Genomic DNA, 8608 nt, shown 5'->3' with positions numbered 1-8608 from the left:
GAAGAATCCTAAGGAAATGCAATCCGAAAACAAAGGAAGTAGGTTACAGTACGCTTGTTCGCCCACTGCTTGAATACTGCTCAGCAGTGTGGGATCCGTACCAGGTAGGGTTGATAGAAGATATAGAGAAGATCCAGCGGAGAGCAGCACGCTTCGTTACAGGATCATTTAGTAATCGCGAAAGCGTTACGGAGATGATAGATAAACTACAGTGGAAGACGCTGCAGGAGAGAGGTTCAGTAGCTCGGTACGGGCTTTTGTCAAAGTTTCGAGAACATACCTTCACCGAAGAGTCAAGCAGTATATTGCTCCCTCCTACGTATATCTCGCGAAGAGACCATGAGGATAAAATCAGAGAGATTAGAGCCCACACAGAGGCATACCGACAATCTTTCTTTCCACGAACAATACGAGACTGGAATAGATGGGAGAACCGATAGAGGTACTCAAGGTACCCTCCGCCACACACCGTCAGGTGGCTTGCGGAGTATGGATGTAGATGTAGATGTAGACCATATTTCACCATCATATGTGCAGTTATCCTGGCTGCGTGAGGATAAGTGCCAAGATTTCCATACCCTCTTTCTTCTCTACCGCCTTATCAACGTACACTGTCCCCATATCTGTTCTCCACCTTAACGCTTTTATGTGAACAACATATGGCAGAAACACCCGTTCGGCTGAGCGCAAAATTCTTTCTGTCCCACTCCACTGTTCAGCCACTTTCTCAGTAACAGGAACCCGACTCTGGAATAAACTGTCACAATATATTAGAGAACTGAATAACATCTCCAGCTTCAAAAGACAGTTAATGAGACATCCATTAAAGCAACAATAATGATTACCAGATTCACTGTACACGCTCGTTACCATTGTACAACCTTATTTCCAGCCAGGTCTTCTTTATTTTCCATTATTCTCAACTGGTATAATCGCCTTAAATTTCCTTTCACCTCACTATATCAGAAAACACTTATTTTGTACAGTTTTAAGTTATTTTTATATCTTCCACTATCATTGTTTTTACTACAGTCATTATTATTATTCTTATTATTATTATTGCTATTATTATTACTACTACTTGGTATTAGTAGTAACACAACTACCACCACTATTAACTTCATTAGTTCATAGTCAATATTTACTTACATTGTCACTACAGACACTCAAATCATTTTGACTCTAGTTGTCATATTGGCGTTGTTATTTCATAGGTAACTATGACGCAAAACAAGTACTGCATGAGTGAGACCCTGCTCCGAAGTAAGAGAGGGTCTGATGGCCCTAACCAGGTGAGATCAAATAAATAAAGTGGTTTATACTCCCATGATCTGACACCCAGTTCTTGCCCAATAGTCGCTTACGCAAAACAAGGAGATGCAAAACTCGCTTACATGAGTCAGAAAAAAATTACCAGAACTGGAACGTAGTTGCTATTTCTTAAAAGTTCCTGATACTGTAAGAATTAATTTTTTGATGACTGTGATCACTAATATCCTACTTGGGAAATACGCCACACTTTTGGACGTCTCCTCCACACCAAATGACACTCTTCCCCTCTTCTACATCCATAGGCCTGCCCGGAAGACTTCCATATTTCGTGGCTCGAAGTAATTGGCTAAATTCTTTGAACGTGACAATCAGTCAGGTGGCGCGAAGTGGTTGTATTTCTATTTAAATGTGGGAATCCTTTAGCCGTCATCCTTTTTCTCCCACTAAAAGCTCTTCTCTGGTAAATGCTGTCTTCTAGGAGGGTCTTTAGTACTGTCACTTCCCAATTAATGTTGCTTGGAGAGTACCTGACGTTATCTGAAAGTCTCTCACTCTATCGTCAGCCTAGCAGACGCCGACAACAGTATTCAGCGATTTATTTTCGCAACAAACCAAGTTTTGTCATTAGGGACAACCAGCCCGTATATACCCCATGCAGAAACAAACGAGCACCCACAGCTCGCGAGACCTGGAAGCTCAGTATGACTTTGGCTGACAGTTGCGATCACGTTCCATGGAGTGCCCACATCAGGCTCAATTGGACCGCCGTGCGACAATGTGTGCGAAAGATACTACTTCATGGAGCAAGTCACTATGCTATTCACATAAGGCTCATAAGAAGTTTAAAAACTAAAAATGCTAAAAAATAAATGCAAATACAAATACAAAAGAAATGGCAGAACAAAAAAAATCACAAAAAAATTACAGTGAAAGGTTGTGAACTATTGCTAGCAACTTCTGTAAACAACACATTAACTGTGCTACAAGGGAGACTTTCCGTGTACTGTGCTTTATTACACAAAATTATGTTTTGCTGGAATTTTATTTGAAAATGTAACAGGCAGTATAGTGCACACCATTATTCAAAACGGTTAAGCAAGTTTTATCCAAGACATTTTTTAATCTAGTGATCTTTGAACGAATGCTGCAGTTGTTTTTGAACCAGTCTGTTTTATTTACCACGACTTCCACGAGGAAAGATATGTACAGGGAATGTGAGAAGCCAAAGCATAGATGTAACGAAGGATATCGTAAAGAAATACATAAAAGTTTGTCGAATGCGCGGAAAATGCTGCCTGTCACAGACAGAGCGACAATTCTGTCGAGCTGCGACAAAGTTTTGAAAGTGCTTCGGGACTTCCTTCGTGCGTAAGCAAATGTAAACAATTTGGATGGTAGACTGAAAGAACGGTACGCACGTTTTTCGTCGGCTTTGCGTGTTTGTTTTAAAGTTGCAGTTTTGAGACTGTTTTAATTGGCAGATTTACGTTTTGTAAATAAAAAGAAGTTGTGGAACGGGATCTTTAATTAACAGACACGTAATGATATCCGCCCGGTTTCCGACCGATAGAAAATGTGAATGTCTTATAATTGTCACGTCGGCGTGAAAATGGGCGTTTTTGAGTTACGAGACGCTTGAATAGTTATTTGCATCAAGTTCGTGAACTAACGCAGCAGATCGTCCTTAGCGCTCCTTTACTAACTAAGTATATAATACCAGAGGAGGTAATACAAGGAAAATAAAGGTAAAACGCAAAGTTTGGCGTTTTAGTCCTAGACAGGCGAATCGGTCCCGATCAACCACCGTGTTATCTTATGCCAATGATGTCATCGGATGCAGTGTGGATGGGCATGTGGTTAGCACACCACTTTGCCGTCGTTGTCTGGTTCTTGACCGTGGAACTGCTGCTATGTAGTCACGTTGCACCTTAGTTGGTCTCACGAGGCTGATCACGCCTCGTTCGAGTCCTTCCAACAAGCAAAAATTCCTCTGAAAATACCGGGAATCGAATCCGGTTCCCCGGCATGGCGGTCAGCGGCACTGACCACGCAGCCAAGGAGTAGTACGATAAAGGTAAAATACGGAAAGTAAAGAGGGTACGGGTTTAAGTGTTAGTAAGAGTGGAGATTATTATTATTATTATCATTATTATTATTACATTGTATATAACGACTTTTAATTTCTGCAAAAAGTAGTAAGTACGATACTTACGTTGGAGTTTTCCATACGTATTCAATCATAAAATTTTAAAATTATCAATTTTACTGTACAGTAACTTAGTTTTCAGAGTAATTCAGGGGGAAAAGTGTACACATTGTGTTTTTTTGCTGTTAAGCGTTAATCTGTTCTTTTTAAGGGACAAGCAATTGTTACCATTTATCCTGTGTATCAAACAGTTTAAACAGCATTCACATACGTTACAAGGGCACTTATTTCATTCGAAAATAGAAAAAAATGGTTCTGGAGAGCACTGTACACGAAAGAGGAAGGAAAATGTCAGTCATAACGTTAATTGCAAAAATTATCGAATAGATCCACAGATAATACACAGTGCGAAGCCGAGGTCCCCAGACAAAATTTCGTAGGTTATCTTGTATTTTGTTATAAAGAACCCACGTTCTCCAATGGTTCGTTAAAGATTAGTAATGTAGTTATATTCGGTCTGTCATCCTTAATTCCTTTGTTTCTGTGAAAATAACTTCACAACGATGAACAATCATGTAATGTGGAATCACCATAACACGGACGAATCTAGTTTCTCGTTGCCACCTATATATATGTGCAAAGTATTGTGATTGGGTTGCCTCTGCTGTGGGAACAGCTGAGCATAGCGTCGTTCTGCTGGTCTTCGATTACATTCAATGGACCCATTCACGAGATGCATATCGGCCGGCTCTTCATCAGCAAACCAATCTATCGTACATCTAACGCTAATGGAAAAAAGAGAAAAAAGGAGAGACTGAACCGAGAAGTACTGAATTTAAGCTTGAGAGCGAAGAATAAAGTGATTATTATAGTTGTCAACAACAAGTATAGTGAGCAAGTGGAAAACGTTTGTTTTCCACACAAGATACACTACGCATACCGTCGACAATTGTACTGTTGTGTAGATACTTTTAGTGCAATACAGATAGAAAGATAAAGATAAAGCGACCATTATACCAAAATACTCAGAAAATATCCCAGAACAACCTCTGATATTTAGTTGGTGGAATCTGTGCTCATCCTGTATGAGAAGGAATTGCAGATGGCGTATTTGGTGCCGTGAGCAAGAAACACAAGTGTCCTATTGCAGAAATGGAATGTTATTGTGATGGCGTTTTATTGACAAAGGTGCTGTTGTTTCAAGAAACAGTTTTGAATGTAGGGAAGCCTTTTGCTTAGCAGGTATTACTTTGACGCATATAAAACCAACTTCACAAACCTGCACTCAATTCATTAGAGTATACATACAACTGAAATAGACTAACATGTGAAAAAAAAATGGCTCTGAGCACTATGGGACTTAACATCTTAGGTCATGAGTCCCCTAGAACTTAGAACTACTTAAACCTAACTAACCTAAGGACATCACATACATCCATGCCCGAGGTAGGATTCGAACCTGCGACCGTAGCAGTCCCGCGGTTCCGGACTGAAGCGCCTAGAACCGCACGGCCACCGCGGCCGGCTAACATGTGAAGATAAACCCACAAAATGCATTGTATATTATACTAAAGTATATGCAGTTTCTTGACTGAAAGCGCCACCGTCGTATGTTTCTTGTACACATACTTGCAGTTTGAAGTGAATGTTTAACGGACTAGTTAAATTTAACAGATATTTTAAGGAATTATCTTCTTCTTCTTTTCCTTCTTCCTCCTCCTCCTCCTCCTCCTCCTCCTCTTCTTCCTCTTCTTCTTCTCCTCACGTAAATCCGATCAGTAAGTATAATGCATATGGCTGAGAGGTACGGACACCTATGGCATTCATTAGAGATAAATTTCTGTTCAAATGTTCAAATGTGTGTGGAGTCTTATGGGACTTAACTGCTAAGGTCATCAGTCCCTAAGCTTAGACACTACGTAACCTAAATTATCCTAAGGACAAACATACACACCCATGCCCGAGGGAGGACTCGAATCTCCGCCGGGATCAGCCGCACAGTCCATGACTGCAGCGCCTAAGACCGCTCGGCTAATCCCGCGCGGCTACAAACTCTAGGGACTGATCGATGAGAGGATACGGAACAAAAAAGATCTAATGAACTTATGTCCTGAAATGCTTTGTTTCCATGCCAGAGACCATTTATGCAACCATACATTGTTACAAGGCCTGCGGTCTACACGCTGTATTATGCAGCAACAGTTACAGTATGTGTTGAAAATGGTTTCTACGTGCCTCAGCGCATGGGTGTGCGTGCCGTAACATGCTTTGTCTCACACGTTCACATCGGCCATGCTGCATCCGATCAGTGTCAGAGGCAGTATCAATACGCTCTCCAGTGGCTCCGAATCTGGAATGGGCTCTGCGTACACTATACTTTTGAGATGACCACATAACCAGAAATCGCACAGGTTGAGATCCGATGAACAAGCAGGCCATGCAACTGGAAAATCCTCGTCCGATCCATCGACCAGGGAAGACACGATTGAGATGCGTCCGGACGTTAAAGGCGTAGTGGGCTGAAGCACCATCATGTAGCAGCCACATAACACTACGAATCATCAATGGCACTTCTTCCGGGAGGGGAGGCAAAGTCACCCGCAAGAAACGCCGGTTGTTCCGACCTGTTAGGCGACGTGGAAGGAAGAAGACTCGTCCCTAATGATTCGGTGTCACCATACATTGGGCTTCTGCATATTATCCCACAGACGAGTGTTACGAAGTTGAAGATACCATTCCGGGTAAATGTGGCTCAGTCTGTGAATAGGATTGATGACACAAATCCTGGAATCGTGGTTGCCTGGTGAAGAAACCAGTAACAAAACTGCTACCGATGTGGTAAAGTCTGCACACGCTGTAAGTGATATAGGTAGTAACAACGGTCATGGAGAAGGTTCCACACTTTCGTCTAGCTTACATTGTACTGGGAGGCAACTGCCTGGTACTAACACGGCGGTCGCTTTCCACAGCGTTAATCATATTTTTTTCCAAGTGTGGTGTCCAAACATTTCGGGCAAGTCCTATATGATTTCCTTTATCCTGAAACGAACCTGTCTCAGACAAACGGTGAAACATTGCTGCAAACACTGACTGCTGTTGTTGTTTTCGGCGGGGATACGTCTCCTGACACAACCTTGCTACCCGCAGCCCGTTGCCATTTGCCTTTCCGTAAGAAAACGCCTTGTCAACAAGATTTCGATTCGAATACGGAACCATTGTGTACAACTCTGCATCACATCGACTCACATGAGTCAGCAAGAAAAGTGAACCGGACAGAACATTACCAATTGCTATAGCAGGAGATGGCGCTAGAGCACGGCGTATGAGGAACAGTACCATCCTCTAGGAGGAAACCATCCGTATTGTAACTATGGCTTCTTGGTACAGTGCGTATGATTGAATAAATGGTCTCTAACATGGAAACCATGCGTTTGCGGACACAGGTTCATTAGAACCCTTTTGTTCCGTATCCTCTCATCAAAAAAATCATCTTATATATATATATGCGTGGTGTGGCTTCTGAAATAATGTAATAAACAAAAAAAAATTATCATCAATACTATTGAAAAACATTAGACGTGGATACACGGGAAGATATATGCGATAAGTATTGAATTACGTAAAACATAGATCACCGTTCTCTACATTCCTCACAAATACTCAGAAAACACCGAAGTGTGTACTTAAATTAGCTGAAATGCCATTGTTGAAAATACGGCCTAGAACAGGTTGAAAACGACATTTGTTTTACATTATAACCCTTGTAAACGAATTAAATTACTTATAGTTTGCGGAGTTTTTACGTACAGTACAGATGTGTCCCTTAACGGCCTGTTTGCTGTACCAAGCAGCACGCATTTTCTCGAATGTCCTACAAGTGATCGAATAATTTTCGTTCTGACAGAGCGTGGTTTAATATCAGTCCTAACTAAAGTTTGATCCATCACTCTAGTAGAAAACTTTCATGTCAAATGGCTCGAAGCAACGCCTATTATTATTTCACTTTTTGCTTATACGTCTGATACACATGTCTGTATCGATCTCAATGTTGAAATATTATAAACTTTTGAAAACGGAAACATTTCGTTTGTGACAGCAGGACATTTACGAGCCGTTGTGTAACACACTAAACTATATTGCGTGCGCATGTACGTTGAGACTGTCCAGATAGACAAAACCCTAATAACAAATCCGAATTGCCAGTAAAATAAAGGCAGAGAGAGAATTTCATATCAGAACGACGAATATAACTGAAAATTCAAAACTGTATTTATTTTTGCAGTTTCTTGCTTGTCGGAACTTTAAATGCGTCATTGCAGCGCTGGGATTTAATCGCAAGCTTTCCGATATTCCGTTTTAAAGTTCCTGGCTCTTATTGACACGCCTTTTATGCTGCTTCTCCGTGCTTTGCTTCGGTGAAGAGGAGGTTATTCGTTCTTTCATCTTCTACTTTGTCCCGCCTCCTTGACGGGTTGGAAACCTTTTAGCCGTTCCTATCTTGTGAAGTAAATTAAGTTGACCTCCCCGGCAGCGCACAGCTTCCCTCATCGTATCCACCGATACGTAATTCCGCTAGCGTCCCGTTTAATCTTCACTCCTGCCCACCGATTGCGCAGTCATCTCGCCTCTTAAATTGTCCACAGACGTTATTTAGAATAGTGATCACGTACCAGAAAATCAGTAGCTGCAAGATTGTTTTTTCTTTTCTCTTTTCTTTGGCACGTTGCGACGGTTCATTTTCGGTAACTTCACTTGTTTCTCTCACCGGCTTGTATAGCCTATCTATTAAAGCTTTGATTCTTATTCCTCCTCTTCCCGAACCCGATGCTCCCCCGCACTTATTTCTCTCTCCATCCTCCATCCCATTTACATGTCACCCCTGTCCCCTCTTTCCCTCACCCCTCTTATCACCTCCTTCAATCTCAATTACGGCCTCATCCGTCTGGCCACCCCCATATCTCTCTCTCTCTCTCTCTCTCTCCCTCTCTCTCTCTCTCTCCCTCTCTCTCTCTCTCTCTCTCTGTCTCTCTCCCTTTGAACACATACAGTTCATCAACTAATCACTGTTCACAATTTCCTCCATAAGGTAATTTATTACACAATAACTGGTCAGTTATGAGAATGTAAGCAAATCGGACGTTTTTCTCGATATTCCGAACAGTCCCCGGAATTTTCCATGGGATTAAGGTC

The sequence above is a fragment of the Schistocerca serialis genome, chromosome 3, assembly GCF_023864345.2.
Source record: "Schistocerca serialis cubense isolate TAMUIC-IGC-003099 chromosome 3, iqSchSeri2.2, whole genome shotgun sequence".
Taxonomy (NCBI): domain Eukaryota; kingdom Metazoa; phylum Arthropoda; class Insecta; order Orthoptera; family Acrididae; genus Schistocerca; species Schistocerca serialis.
Note: the sequence above shows the minus strand (reverse complement) of the source record.